Source organism: Vulpes vulpes, unplaced genomic scaffold, assembly GCF_048418805.1.
Source record: "Vulpes vulpes isolate BD-2025 unplaced genomic scaffold, VulVul3 Bu000000738, whole genome shotgun sequence".
Classification (NCBI taxonomy): domain Eukaryota; kingdom Metazoa; phylum Chordata; class Mammalia; order Carnivora; family Canidae; genus Vulpes; species Vulpes vulpes.
The window spans coordinates 93,253-109,760 of NW_027325680.1; the positions used below are offsets into that span (position 1 = coordinate 93,253).

The window sequence follows — 16,508 nt, forward strand, 5'->3', positions numbered from 1 at the left end:
ATAGGCATTAAGTAGGGCACTTGATATGTGGAGGACTGGGTGTTTTACACAACTAATGAATCACTAAGTTATACTTCTGTAACTAATAATAATTGTATGTTAATTAAATTGAATTTAAATAAAAAAAATTAAAAATAAACAGTTAAAGTAAAATAAAACAAATGAATTTAACTATACCAAGCTGGTCGCATAGCTCGTATGAATTAAATATATCAAGTAATTTTAAAATATAGTAGTCTGATGAGGTATGTCTTAAAGAGAAAAAAAAAACTGCAATAAATAAATAAACTGTTCTCATTAATCATATTATTGATAGCAATATTGGTATTTTTATTCTGAAAGTGGCATACATGTAAAAAATGCATGTAAAGCAAATTAGTAATAATGAGAATTTGATTATGAGCCCTGTTTTTAAGTATAAAAACACGTAAGTATGACATAAAAATGTTAAGTAAAAATCCAAAGTCACATACATTATCTAGGAATATCAGGATGAACTTATGATCAATGTGCATATGTATGTGTATTTTTTAGCTCTATTCCCTGAAAAAGAATGGAAACAGTGACTGACCAATTTAGTAGCAATGAATATCACTATTGGCAGATTCTAGACTCTTAATATCATTCCCCCTAATATGAATGAGGGTTCTTTGGAGAAATAACTGATTTCAGTTTTGTGACAAGTAATATACAAATGCTTTGTCATATCAGAAAATGAGGAAACTGCCACAGAGGTCATGTCAAGAAGGCATAAATGCTGTCATGCATTTGCTTTCAGTGGCCAAAGATGGCACAATTTTGAGCATCAAGACACGGAATAATTATACTAAACATACATACTAAATACATCTGAATCCAAGATACTGTGCTACTTAAATATGTATAGTAATAACACAGATGCCACTTTGAATGATTCTAGAAAGCAACTCCATATTCTGAATTTTGGGAAATGAAAAGAAATAAGCTTTTAATTTGCCTTCCTGGTACGAACTCTGCCTCAGAGTAGGCAAAGGATTTTTAAGGTAAAATTGCTTTTTGCAGTGTCCAGCTAAACATGAAGTTGGAATGATAAAATTAGAATTTCAACACTTTGCAATCCATAATGAAGTAATGGATATAGGTAGCTAAATTTATTATTTTGTTATGGAATAGGAAAAATAATGATTTCCATGTATGTGCTTCCTGATGGAAGACTATGTCACCCATGACATAACCTTGGATAAAAAAAAAAAAAAAAAAAAAAAAAAAAACAGACCAAAAAATCAAAATCAGATCAAGACTCTAGAATTAACAACCATTTTAAGAAAATAACGGACACATACCAATATATTGAAGAAACTTCATGGAGAAACTTGGCAAAATCACAACTCAATAGGATAAATGGCTTAGTTAAAACAAAACAAAACAAAACAAAACAAAAAGAGTTTTGAAGTAATCAGTATAGAGTTAGGGACAATTATAAATTATAAGAAATTCAAGAGAAATGTGAATGGCATTTTATTGACTTTTTGTTGTTGTTGTGATTGTTCCTGATTAAAACATATTGTAAAAACAATTTTAAGACACACGACCATTGAAGACACTGACAGGATATTTGTTATTAGAATAATTGTAAACTTATTTAGGTGTAACAGTGGTTTGGGGCATTTGTATAGTTTAATTAAAGAGTTTCTGTCTTAAAAATGTAATGATCTATATAGATAAATACCAATTGATGCATAATATTGATGGCCTCCAGAGCCTTATATTGAAGCAAATTTCCAACTTAATTTTATTAACCAAAATTTTGGATTGTTTTTCTCTAGTAATGATTTTCATATATATATATAGATATATATGGATAGTTAAATGATGGATGGATAGAAAATACATACATACATACATTCATAACTGTGGTGATGGATGAACGGATGAAAAAGAGAAGGTGACATGAGGTGGCGGAAAGGAGAGAATGTGGGAAAGGGAGAGAACTTGTGCAGATATGTGCATGTAAATGTGTGGACACCATTCTATGAACTTACTAGTCATCACAAGTTATTTTCCTATTTTATTAAGTGATTTAATTCCCCTCAGTCCCTTCCTTTCCAGTATTTCTGTGAAGATAATTCCAAGGAGAAATTGCAAAAACTTCCATCACTTACTTAGAAAAATTGTTCTTGCATTAGTATCTGGATTAAATGATCACAGTTGCCTTATAAATAATCAAATAACTATGTGTAAGATTAAAATCAGTATTTGAGAGGCAAATGAATAATCTTTATTGAAGTTTTCAACTGCACAGATGAATAGCACACAATTTAACAGAGAAATTTAAACTGTTCCGTTTGGAATATTGATAACTGAATAATGAGGAATGGTGGCATGGTGTTACCTATTTAAAATGTATTTAAAACCAATAACGACTAGGCAATTAATTTATTGAGAACATAAATTTAGGGGATTCTCTGGAACCATTAAATGAGCTAACCTAACTTCATTGCTATGTAAAAAGATATCAGAATTATTATTATTTAATTCTATATTTGGTTTATTATATGTATTACATTACCTTATAAGATTATAATTCAAACAGTAGTTCCTTAAGAAAAATGATTTAGGCAAGATATAATTTGGTCAAAATGTACAGCTAAATAATAAGTCTGGCAGGAAATTCAGCTTTGGTTTTCATTTAATTATTTGTGAAGGATTTATGTAAAAGAAATTGGAATTTAATAACTGAAAACTGAAAATTATTTAACAAACAACAGCAAAAGTGGTTTGCCTTATTTTGGTGTATTAAAAATTACTCTTTTTGGGGTGCATGGGTGGCTCAGTCAGTTAAGCATCTGCCTTCGATTCAGGTCACAATCCCAGGATCTTGGGGCCTGGGATCAAGCCCCACATTGGGTTCCCTGCTCAGTAGGGAGTCTGTTTCTCCCTGTGCCTCTGCCCTTTACCACCTCTCACACATTCTCTCTCAAATAAATAAAATTAAAAAAAATAACTTTTTAGGAATTGTGATATGATTCAAAAAAAGGTACAAGGTTTAAGAATAAATCCTTTCAGGACTCCTGGGTGCCTCAGTGGTTGAGCATCTGCCTTGGCTCAGGGCGTGTCCCACATCAGGCTCCTTGCATGGAGCCTGCTTCTCCTGTCTATTCCTCTGTCTCTCTGTGTCTCTCATGAATGAAAAAAAAAAAAAGAGAATAAATCCTTTCCTTACTCCTATTTTTGCTCTTAAGCTACTTAGTATGTGTTTCAAGTTAAAAAAAAAAAGGAATCCACGAAGTATATAACTGGAGAGTCACATGATCTTATTTAACAAATTAAAACAATAAGTATAAATTCAATTAAAACATTGTTTGCCAATTTTTTTCAATATCAGACACTGTGATATCCTTTCTTTGTTTAGATACACTGTCCTTTTACGGCCTTCTAAAAAGACCTAATCATGTATTATTTGTTTCAATTAAAATGAATTGGATTTTGAGCATTTCTTGACATCTTCATGACATCTCATAGCTAACTATTCATGTGGAGGACAAGTCATAGGTCAATTTATTATTCCTTTATAATTCTTAGTGCCATTTTCTCTGAAGACAACTCAATTGTAGTTCAATGAGTTAATTCTGTTATTCATCCACTATACAATGTAAATAAATGTCTATAATTTTAACCTCTTTCAAATCTAGAGTGTCAAACTGTTTATAATTAGGGTCATGTATCAAGATTGAGTCCATTTTACTTTGTCTAACATTTGGAGTATAAAAGGTGAATTTATGCTATTTAACATTTATCTTTGTATTATTTATTTTATTATGGAAAATTGAAGTGTTTTCTTTTTCTTTTTTTTTTTTGAAGTGTTTTCTTAAGGTTTACAGAAGTTAGCACTCTAAACTGAAGGTTCCATTGCAAAAGAAATATTAACTCTTACTGAAATATATATACTGCCTTAAGTTTTACTGAATATTCATGAACGCTATTTATGAATGGATAAACTGGAGACTTCAATTGACCTCTCTTAAAACATTAAAATATGCCTGTAGGATGACTGGGAGAATATAAGAACACTTTTAAATTTTAAACTGTAAATATTGTCTCTGAATATAGATTTTCATTTATCGGAGATCTGCCACATTGTTTTCTGCTTATCACAGGATATCTATATTCATCTCAGATAATCCCCCCTTTCTCTCTCTTTCTCTCTCTCCTTCTCTCTCCAGTGACCCTCCCTCCCCTCCTCCTTCTCCCTTTCTCTCTCGTCCTCTTTCATGAGATTATAGGACATTCAATTTTGACCCCAAGTGGGGAGCCCTGGGTGGCTCAGCGGGCTGGTGCCTGCTTTTGGCCCAGGGCGCGACCCTGGAGTGCCAGGATCGAGTCCCAGGATCGAGTCCCACGTCGGGCTCCCCGCATGGAACCTGCTTCTGTCTCTGCCTCTCTCTATGTCTATCATGAATAAATAAATAAAAATTAAAAAAAAGATTTTGACACCAAATGTAATTTTTTTTTAATGATAGTCACACAGAGAGAGAGGCAGAGACACAGGCAGAGGGAGAAGCAGGCTTCATGCACCGGGAGCCCGATGTGGGATTCGATCCCAGGTCTCCAGGATCGCGCCCTGGGCCAAAGGCAGGCACCAAACCGCAGCGCCACCCAGGGATCCCATTTTCTTCAACTCTAAACAATTGGAAACTCTGTAAATTTAGAAAAGGGACATTTTGTTTTTTTTTTAAAGTCAAGACAGAAATAACATTCCCTTGAGTTTTACCAAATCTTTTCTTATCTCTGCATGTCTGTCTTTGTCCATCTACATTAAAATAGGTCTGTGTTCATACATTCCCTGGTGGTTCCCATTCTGGATTTTTAAAATAAATGGATCATACAATTTAGATATTTCAATCTTGTTTTGTCTTTTGTTCCTTTAGCATTCCTAAATCAGGCTTTTTGTTTTTATTTTTGTTTTCCTTTTTTTTTTTTTTTAGGTTTCTTGAATTTCAAAGCATTGTTAGGCTTGAGAAAGGAGCGAGATATTTACCAGTTTACAAAGAGCTTCTTAGTATTCTGGAATTTCCCGAGCATGGTGCACATTTTAAAATTCTATAAGGTATTACCCTACAGCTTTGGTATAAAATAAAACTTGGTATAGCTGTAAGAGCTTTCCTCAGCCTCAGGAGTCATGTTTTCTCTGGGAGACTTAGCTTAATATGATGTCCCTTTCCCTCTATTTAGCTATTTAACATCAATGGTCTAACAAAACTTCTGAGGTGGTAAGTTGGGTCAGTGTGCAGTAGAGAGATCCTTCAGACTGTGTTTTCTTTTATCTCTTTGTTTTATGAGCACTTCCTCATTTAGCTGTCTTATGCCCTCTGGGAGATGAATCAACCTCAGAGTATTTTCTTAAAGCCTTTTCTGAACTTCTACCATTTTTATGGGAATTCTGAAGTCTTTTCTCTGAACCTTTTCCAGTTGATTAATGTGGTCAGCACTGTGTCTTTGCGTGAGCCACTGATTCCTCTCCCTGGGACTGTATTCACAATTTTTTACACTTTTTTGTTCCCTATTGATTCTCCCGCTAAGAACTTGTCTTTTTTTTTTTTCCTGGGATATTGAGATTCCACATTGTTGCACATCCAATTCCTTTAGCTTTTAATAAGGTTCTTACTGAATTGTTCATTCAACAGCAGGACTAGGAAAACCCAGTAGCAGAGAGGATTCCATGTCTGAAGATATGCACAAGAGGAAACCAAAACTAAAGTAAAAATCAATCAATAAATGAACCTCCCTAAATTATTTAAATACAAGTATGGAATGTTAAGGGAAAGGTGTTGTGGGATCCCTGGGTGGCGCAGCTGTTTAGCGCCTGCCTTTGGCCCAGGGCGCGATCCTGGAGACCCGGGATCGAATCCCACATCGGGCTCCCGGTGCATGAAGCCTGCTTCTCCCTCTGCCTGTGTCTCTGCCTCTCTCTCTCTCTCTCTCTCTGTGTGTGTGACTATCATAAATAAATCAAAATAAAAAAAGGGAAAGGTGTTGTAAATTTTATATGATAGAATGTTGGAAACATAAACCTTTGTAAATATCATCTACTCCAACACATCATTTTACAAAAGAAACTGCATGAGAAGGCCAAGCAGTTTGTTGTCTGATTCGAAACAGGAGATAATTATGGTAACATTATCAAAGGATATAGATATTAACTGCTCCTTTTTAAACTTTTACAAGTTTTCAAACTTCAGAAGGAATTGCTAGAGTCTTTGGTATGCATTAAATGATTGATGATCCATATTAAAACAAATATAATGTGAAACTCCAAGGAAATCACTAGGAAAATTTATGGGTGTAAATACTTTAACCAAGAAATAGTAAGGAAATTATAATACAAACCTAGAAGAATTCATCACTCAAACTTTAGAGAATTTTTTAAACTCTTTTGTCACTTCCAAGATAGACAAGAATATGTACATGATACATTAGGATGAGATATTCGAAAACCAGGTAGTGTAGAACTTGACTTAAAAAGGGCCTTTTTGAATACACACACATACATATGTAGGTATATAAATCAGTAGATACATTTCAGTATTTCACACACACACACACACACACACATATATATACATAAAGTGAAATAAATATTAAAGGATGTACATACTACAATTTTGCTTGAAGACCTTTGCTCCACATATAAAGTATACTAAATTTCCTTGTAACCAATGACTATATTATCTTCATTTCTATTTAAGTTTATTTACTTACTTAAAATAGTAAAGAATGTATTTTTATTGTTCAGCACAAAACTTGGTTGTTTCTTGGGGGAGGGATTCCTATAATCTTTTAACAGCTTACATTGTTTTTGAAAATTACTGTCACACTAGAATTTTAACACACTTTTTGGAACGTAAAGCAAAGATTTAAATATTATACTGTTGTTCTCTACTTTTGTCAAGAAGATAACTTCTTTGATTACTTTTGTGGAATACAGATTAATTTTTCTATCAAAAATATTTTTTAGGGGATCCCTGTGTGGCTCAGTGGTTTAGCGCCTGCCTTTGGCCCAGGGCGCGATCCTGGAGTCCCGGGATCAAGTCCCACGTCGGGTTCTCGGCATGGAGCCTGCTTCTCCTTCTGCCTGTGTCTCTGCCACTCTATCAAGAATAAATAAATAAATAAATAAATAAATAAATAAATAAATAGATAGATAGATAAATAAATAAATAAATCTTAAAAAAATATTTTTTAAAAAACAGATAAAGTAAGGTCATAAAAGGCATCTTTTTAAATGCTTCATATTTTTTATAATTTCTGCAGTGACCAAAAAATAAAAATATCTCCTAAATTTTAGTAACAACACTGTTTTTAGGGGGGAGGGGTACCTCCCCAGTGACAACACTTTTGTAGGGAAATTTTCTGACATTTGTCTTTCAAATTTCCGTTTTTCTTTTTTTATGTTAGAGGTTTATGTATTTATGTTTCAAAAGGAAAGGAAACTGATGTGAGCCAAAATAAAAGAGCCATGATACCTGATTATCATTAACTCAGAAAATATCAGGGGTTAATGATGATTGATGAGTGTGAGGGCAGAACAATACTTAGATCCATCAATTATCCTCTATTTTGATGTTACATTGAACAGGTAAGTCAAGAAATTAAAAGTGTAATTATTGTACATCCCTCCATGAAATCTATTAATAACCATAGGTTGGGAAAAAAGGTGAAAATAATTTCACTTTAAAATATTCTAGGTTCTTACTAATATGAAGCTAACTTTATTAAGCACCCTTCCTACAGGTCAAATGCTGCTCTAGATACTGAAAATACAAAGGCATAAATGTCCTGGGCTCTCAGGGAGCTTCCAAATTAATAGAGGAAAGAGACCTGTTATTCCACAGTTAGAAGGGAGTGACTTCTAAACTGAGCTATGAATGATGAGTAAGAATATCTAGAGTTCAGAGGAGGCATAAGACAGTGCAACAAGGACAACTGCAGCGAAGTACTCTAATCCATTGCAAATCATAAGCTAATTCTCTGAAGCAAAAGAAAGATGTCACCTTAGGAGAAATAAAATAATTTAAACAGTTGGAGGAGGATGGGGTGATAGTGTGTGTGCCACGTACACACACACACACACACACACACACGAGTGTACCCTCATTTGCAATAGAGGACCCCTTGAAGGGTTTAGGAGCAACAGTCTGTTTAGAAAGAGAAGCCTAAGAATATATTTGCTTCACCCTTTTCATAAAATAAGGAAATTCCAGTTTTCTATATCAGAGTGTTGGCTAGGTCAGTACTGATGCAGTACAACCTCTCAAACTTGTGTTTTCTCAAATCCTTGTGGATAAATTTGCTGGGCCAAGGCACTGAAGAACCTTCTAAACCTTGTTAAAAACGTTGGACCATGTTCTGAAGGCAGAGAGATGTCATTCAAGAGTTCTAAGGAAATGGTAATGATCAAAATGTGTTTGTTTGTTTGTTTGTTTGTTTGTTTGTTTATTTATTTATGAGAGACACACAGAGAGAAAATGAGAGAGAGAGGCAGAGACACAGGTAGAGGGAGAAGCAGGCTCCAGGCAGGGAGCCCGATGTGGGACTCGATCTCGGGACTCTAGGATCACACCCTGGGCCGAAGGCAGATGCTCAACACTGAGCCACCCAGGCGTCCCGTAAAAGGAAAATTTATAAGATATATGGAAATTCGAGAAGAAATTCCATATGTGAGTTATTGCTCTCTCGCTCTACTGGTCCTGGAAGAATACACATTCAAATTTCTTTTATAAATGATTGCTTCTTGGGATCCCTGGGTGGCGCAGCGGTTTGGCGCCTGCCTTTGGCCCGGGGCGCGATCCTGGAGACCCGGGATCGAATCCCACGTCGGGCTCCCGGTGCATGGAGCCTGCTTCTCCCTCTGCCTGTGTCTCTGCTTCTCTCTCTCTCACTGTGTGCCTATCATAAATAAATAAAATTTAAAAAAATTTAAAAAAAAATAAAAAAAATAAATGATTGCTTCTCAAAAATGGCAGATGTATTGTTAAAAAACAGTATGATTTTTATTATTTTAATCTCCGTTAATGCTAATAGCACCCTGAGTTAAGTACAATCATTAGGCTCTTTGAAGAATGTGTTCTGAAAGAATAAATTTTTCTCAACATATTTGGTTATGTATATTGTGACTCATTACATTTCCATAGTAGTGCAAAGAAATATGTTTTAAAAATTATTTTTTATTTTTATTCTTAATAGCAATATTTTTAATGTCTTAAATAGTAGAGAGATGCATCTCTCCATCAAGTTGTAATTGAGACTAAGCAAAGTATTTTTAAAGTTTTCATATTTATTAAATATAAATATAATTCCATTCATTGATAGTTAATATTGCCTTACAGTTTTTACAGATTATCATAGATAACCATGATTTTATATTGTTTGAAGTATAAAGATGGAAAACTTTGTAGAGTTATTAATTAGTTCTGAATTTGTGAATGTATATGTTGATTTTTCTAATTCAAAAGAAAACTGGGAAGCAAACAGCTTTATTTTTTGCTGAATTCCTATGACTGAATATTCAATGTTTTATATGCATTTTATGTAATGAAATATATGGATGTTCTGTTACATAAAACAAAGTAAGCAATATATAACAATTTGATGTAGAAAAACATTTAAAAATATTTAAGAAATAAATGATATGAAGAATAATCATAAGAAGAGTTTTCAATGTATCATTTGAAATGCTTATTTAGTCATATGATTATTATTTTCCTATTTTAAAATTTTGAGGTGGCTTTACCAGATGAGTTTATTGGGCATAACATGCAAAAGTATTTGTATATTAGTCAAGAGTTTTAGAGAAACAGAATCAGTATAATGTGTGTATGTACATAAAAAGATTTTTTTTTTTTATGAATTGGCTTATGTGATTATGGACACTGGTAAACCGCAAGTCTGCAGGATAAATTGACAGACTGGAGACCTAAGGAAGAGTTGATTTTGCAGCTTGAGTCCAAAGACAGACAGGAGGCTTCCTTCTTTGAAGGAGAGGGAATTTTCTATAAAACTGGGTGGCTCAGTGGTTTGGCGCCTGCCTTCTGCCCAGGGCGTGAACCTGGAGACCCCAGATCGAGTCCCACATTCGGCTCCCTGCATGGAGCTTGCTTCTCTCTGCCTCTGTCTCTGTGTCTCTCATTAATAAGTAAATAAAATAAAATCTTAAGCCGCTGAGCCACCCAGGCCTCCTGGTTAGATATTTTAAAACTCTTGATCAGCATTTTCAGTTTTAAGTGGGAGCTTTGATTCAAATTAATTAACATACTATTAGTAGGTAGATGAATCCTTGAAACATCCATATTTTAGATAATTTTCCCATTCTTTTGCAGTCTAGGTAATACATCTAAAGAAATGCATGTAGAAGTGGCATATGTAGCTCCCAGCCTGTGTATTGAAATACAAATGTTCTAATCTTGTTCTTCCTTTTTTTAAAATAGATAGATAGATAGATAGATAGATAGATAGATAGATAGATAATCTAACCAAAGGAATCACAGAGTTATGAAGTAGTGAAAAATGTGATGACAAGATTTGGGAAGAATAGATACACTCAAAAAGGTGAAAGTATCATTGAGTCTGTATTTCTTGTATGGGAATCTAACAATTCTGAAATAAAGTGATTAGATTAAGAAGCTAATTGAAACTTTCAAGAGTCTTGTAGGAATAGGAATAATATAACTAATTGGGAGTCCAGTAACTACAAATGTGAGAAAATTATGAAACTATGTCTGTCCTTTAGGAAAATTAAGTAGCCAAAACTTAGTAACAAGGGCAAAGCAAAGGTAGAGAAGTTCATGAAAAGACTGATAACTAGTTTCAATTAATTGCAATTCTGAAATTGCTTTCAGGTGTACTTGAGTACCAGGACTTAAGCAGCTTGCAAGATAAAAATATAAATTCTCAAAAGGAAGGTATCATCCAAACTTCAGTTTTTGTCCATAATTTTAACATCATATATGATAAGGAATCAAACTTGATCATGAAGAATAGAGTGAAATTTCAGATAAAAGAGATTCATAGGAAAGACAGGTAATTGATTCATGAAACAAAGTCCTTAAGTATATAATATTAATATAATCAATGATATGAAACACTGAGAAAGTTGATGAAGGACTAGAAGCCTTTATAAAAGGGTAAAAAAATTCTAAAACTAAAAAATGAGAATGCAATGAAGGGATTCAGCAGTCAAGTACAGTTGGATGAAGAGAATATTAGCAAGCTGGAAAATGGCAATAATAAAAATAATCATAATAAGATCCAGAAAAACAAAAAGATGAAAACTACAAATGGAAATACAACAAATGGAAAATATATGAATAAACATGTGTACATGGAGTCAGAGAAAAAAGAGAAGATAAAAATATTCAAAGAGATTATAGTTGAGAGTTTTCAAAAAAATATGAAAGATATAAAACACTAAATTCCTGAACAGTGAAGAAATAATAATCAGAATTAGAAAATATCTGGATCTAATGGTAGTTATATATTTTCTTAAAGCCTTAGGGTACCTTCTAAAGCTAATCTTGGAGAAAAAGTGATATCCTTGAATGTCTATATTAGAAAAAAAGTTGAGGGACCCATGGGTGGTGCAGTTGGTTAAGTGTTTGACTCTTGGTTTCAGCTCAGATCATGGTTTGAGGGCCCTGGCATCAGACTCCACTACTGGCTCTGCCCTCAGCACAGAGTCTGCTTAAGATTTTCTTCCTCCCTTTTCCTCTGTCCCTCCTTCCTCTACTGCAAGGGTATGCTTGTCCTCTCTGTCTCTCTCTCAAATAAATAAATAAATCCTTAAAAAAATAGTTGAAAGGATGAAAATAATTGAACTAATTATTCTCCCCAGAAAGTAGCAATAAAAGGAAATTTAATCTAAAAAATGAATAAAAGGAAAATAGAAGAAATATAATAGTAAAGTAATAAATACCCTCTCATTAATGACATTAAAGAGTATGGAAATTAAAATACAATCAAAAAGCCAAAAGCTGGCACTTTCAAAACACTAATAAAATTGGTGAGATTTCCAATAAAAAGAGAAAACATGAATACATAATATTAAAAACTCCTTTATACAGTTAAGATAGAGAATTCTTCACATGGACTCAGGGCAAAGTGGTTGCTTCAGAAAATGCATACCAGCCTCGCAAGACACATATACCTGCTGTTTTCCTCAAGACTGCAGAAATGGTGGTGAAGAATGTTATCAACTAAGTCCTATAAAATTATGACACTCAGGACAAAGAAACCACAGAACCACAAAACAATACTTGATAATATAAAATGAACATAAAGGAAGATAAGAAGTATTACTTAGTAAAAATAAAGGTTCATCTGTTGAACTCTTTTAAAGAGTCAAAGTCAGAGGAATAATCTCCATAGTGTTTATTAATTCTTAATAAAACTAATTCTGCTAAATTTATTATATGGAGATGTAAATATTGATTAGTATTCAGATTACCTTTAAATTAATTACTTAACATGAAAAGACCAAAGGAACTTGCACCATGAATAAAAGGCTCAAAAAGGAGGAGCGGTACTAGAATTTATACTGCTTATATAGGAAATTTCAAGGTTCTATTGGGCAAAATTTTTCAAATTAATATCTATAAAGGCTCTCCAAATTGCCAAATTATGAATCAATCCCATTCTTAAAAACAAAAATGGATTTAATTCTTGCATGGGCAAGGGAAAAACACAAAGTGTAGCCTCTCACCAAAGGAAGAGGCAGGGTTTTTAGATATAGGAGGAAGGGCAGTTTAGGTAAAATATAAATGAAGTTGTGTTGATAGGCTCAAAGCAAAGCAGGAATGCATACGAAGAGGATTGTGTTATGTCTGGGCTGTAGACTCAGATTACTAATTATTAGAAACCATGGAATTAGAAGATAAATATGGGTCTCTTGTTTAGTCTCAGTATTTCTTTCTTTTTCTTTTTTCTTTTTTTTTTTTTAAACTTCTTATTTAACTCTGGGTGGTGTCTGGGTGTTCAGTCCAGTAAGCATCCGACTTTTGGTTTCCACTCAGGTCATGATCTCAGGGTCCTGGGATCCAACCCAGGACTGGGCTCCTTACTCAGCAGAAAGTCTGCTTGAAGACTCTACCTCTGCCCCTCTCTCCACTTGCAGGTGCATCCTCTTTCACTCTCTCTCTCTCTCTTTCTCAAATAAATAAATAAATCTTTAAAAAATAAAAATAAACTCCAGTGAAATATTACATACAATGTTATACTAGTTTCAGATGTACAATATAGTGATTCAACACTTCCATACAACAACCAGTGCTCATCACAAAAATTGTGCTCCCTGATCCTCATCATCTGTTTGACCCATCTGCCCATTCCCCCCCCACCCCCAGTGGTAACCATCTGTTCATCTGTTCTTTATATTTAAGAATCTGTTTCTAAAAAAAAAAAAAAGAGAGAGAGTCTGTTTCTTGGTTCACCTTGCCTTACTTTTTGTCTTTTCTCCCCCTTTGCTCATTTGTTTTGTTTCTTAAATTCCCCATGAGAATGAAATTACATATTTGTCTTTCTCTGACTTATTTTGCTCAGTATAATACTCTCTAACTCCATCCATGTCATAGCATATGGCAAGATTTTATTTTTTCATCGCTGAGTATTAACCCATTGTATATGTATGTCACATCTTTATCATTTATCAGTTGGTGGATGCTTGGACTGTTTCCATACTTTGGATATTGTAGAAAATGCTACTATAAATATTGGGGGCATGTATCCCTTTGAACTAGTAATTTTGTATTATTTGGGTAAATACCTAGTAGTGCAAGTGCTGGATCATAGAGTAATTCTATTTTTGACTTTATAAGGAACTTCCAGTGCTCGCTTCAGCAGCACATATACTAAAAATATAAGGAACCTCCATATTGTTTTCTAGAGTGGCTGTATCAGTTTGCACTTCCACAAACAGTGCAACAGGGTTCCCCTTTCTCCATATCCTCACCAACATCTGTTGTTTCCTGTGTTGTTAATTTTCACCATTTTGACAGGTGATATCTCATTGTAGTTTTGATTTGCATTTCCCTGGTGATAAGTATATGAGAATCTTTTCGTGTGTCTATTGGCCATTTGTGTGTCTTTGGAAAAATGTCTATTCATGTCTTCTGCTCATTTTTAATTGGATTATTTGTTTTTTTGGGTGTTGAGGTTTGTAAGTTCTTTATATATTTTTATACTAGCCTTTATCAGATGTTATTTGCAAATATCTCCCCTATTATGTAGGTTACCTTATAGTTTTATTGATTGTTTCCTTCACTGTGAAGAAGCTTTTTATTTTAATGGAGTACTAATAGTTTATTTTTGCTTTTTGTTTCCCTTGCTTCAGGAGACATCCAGAAGGAAGTTTCTACAATTAATGTTGAAGAATTTAGTACCTGTGTTTCCTCTAATATTGTTTGTGGTTTCAGGTCTCACATTTTGGTGTTTAATTTATTTTGAATTTATTTTTGTGTATGATGTAAGAAAGTAGTCCAGTTTCATTCTTTTCCATATTGCTGTCCAGTTTTCTCAACATCATTTGTTGAAGAGATTGTCTTTTCCTAATGGATATTTTTTCCTGCTTTGTTGAAGATTAATTATCTATATAATTGGGGGTTTACTTCTGGGTTTTATTTTGTTGCATTGGTCTATGTGTCTATTTTTGTGCCAGTACCATACTGTTTGATCACCACAGCTTTGTAATATAACTTGAAGTCTGGAATTTTGATGCCTCCAGCTTCATTTTTCTTTTTTGAGGTTGCTTTGGCTATTTGGAGTCTTTTGTGGTTTCATACACATTTTAGGATAGTTTGCTCTATCTCTGTGAAAAATGCTATTGGTATATTGACAGAGATTGCATTAAATGTGCAGATTGCTTTGGGTAATATAGGCATTTTAACAATATTTTTTCTTCTGACCATGAACATGGGATGTTTTTCTATTTATTTGTGTCCTCTTTAATTTGTTTAATCAATGTTCTGTTTTCAGAATACAGATATTTTGCTACCTTAACTTTATTCTTAGACCTTTTTTTAAAAGATTATTTATTTATTTATTCATGAGAGACAGATATATATATATAGAGAGAGAGGCAGAGACACAGGCAGAGGGAGAAGCAGGCTCCATGCAGGAGCCTGACGTGGGACTCGATCCCGGGGTCTCCAGGATCACGCCCTGGGCTGCAGGCGGTGCTAAACCGCTCAACCACTGGGGCTGCCCTATTCTTAGATCTTATTGTTTTTTACATAATTGTCAATGGGATTGTAACTATATAACAATACAGGCCTACTTCAGGAAGCAAGAAAAATCTCAAATAAGCAACCTAACCTTACACCTAAAGGAACTAGAAAAGAGCAACAAATGAAACCTAAGGCCAATGGAGAGAAAGAAATAATAAAAATTAAAGCAGAAATAAATGATATAGAAACTAAAAAACAAACAAACAAACAAACAAAAAACCAAACCGGAAAAAAAAAAAAAAACAAAACAGTAGAACAGATCAATGAAACCAGAACCTAGCTCTTTGAAGAAATTATTAAAATTGATAAACCTCTAGCCATAGTTATCAAAAAGAAAAGAGAGAAGACCCAAATAAATAAAATCACAAATAAGAGAAGAAAAACAAACAAATAATGCCACAGAAATATAATTATAAGAGCTATTATGAAAAACTATATGACAATAAATTGGATAAAATGGGAAAAAATGGACAAATTCCTAGAAACATATAAACTACTCAAACTGAAACACAAAAATATATAAAACTTGAAGAGACTGATAACAAGTAAAGAAATTGAATCAGTAATCAAAAAACTCCCAATCAACAAAAAAGCCCCAGCCAGATGGCTTTACAGGCAAACTCTACCCAACATTTAAACAAGTTTTAATACCTATTCTTCTCAAACTATTCCAAAAAATAGAAAAGGAAGGAAAGTTTACAATTTCATTCTATAAGGCCAGCATTTTGCTCATACCAAACCATATAAAGAGTCTACCAGAAAAGAGAACTACACACCAATATCCTTGATGAACATGGATGCAAAAGTTCTCAATAAAATACTAGCAAAATGAATCCAATAATACATTACAAAATCACCACAATCTAGTGGTGCATTCCTGGAATGCAAGGATGATTCAATATTCATAAATCAATCATTGTGATACACCACATTAATAAAAGGATAAGAACCATGTGAACTTGTCAGTAGATGCAGAAAAAAACACTTGACAAAATACAGTATCCATTCACGATGAAAATCCTCAACATACGTCAACATCATAAAGGCCATATATGAAGAACCCACAGCTAATATCATCTTCAATAGTGCAAAACTGAGAGCTTTTCTTCGATGGTTAGGAATAAGACAGGGGGGCAGCCCGGGTGGCTTGGCGGTTTAGCGCTGCCTTCAGCCCAGGGCATGATCCTGGAGACCTAGGATGGAGTCGCACGTCAGGCTCCCTGCATGGAGCCTGCTTCTCCCTCTGCCTGTGTCTCT

General features: G+C 33.8%; 2 long non-coding RNA genes across 4 annotated transcripts in view; one reads left to right on the plus strand and one right to left on the minus strand.

Moving 5' to 3' along the window:
• LOC140596575 (uncharacterized) overlaps positions 1-16,508 on the plus strand; it is a 94,981-nt gene that overhangs the window by 29,725 nt on the left and 48,748 nt on the right. Inside the window, exon 4 of one of the 3 annotated variants that reach the window (XR_011998494.1) lies at positions 5,664-5,875. The exons of the other annotated variants lie outside the window; for them this stretch is intronic. This is a non-coding gene — a long non-coding RNA (uncharacterized lncRNA). Of the gene's footprint in view, positions 1-5,663; positions 5,876-16,508 lie in introns of those variants that run through there. 3 annotated transcript variants of the gene reach the window in all.
• Positions 6,577-16,508, minus strand: part of LOC140596576 (uncharacterized) — a 72,585-nt gene continuing 62,653 nt past the window's right edge. The window contains exon 3 of the long non-coding RNA XR_011998497.1: positions 6,577-7,127. This is a non-coding gene — a long non-coding RNA (uncharacterized lncRNA). The remainder of the gene's footprint in view (positions 7,128-16,508) is intronic.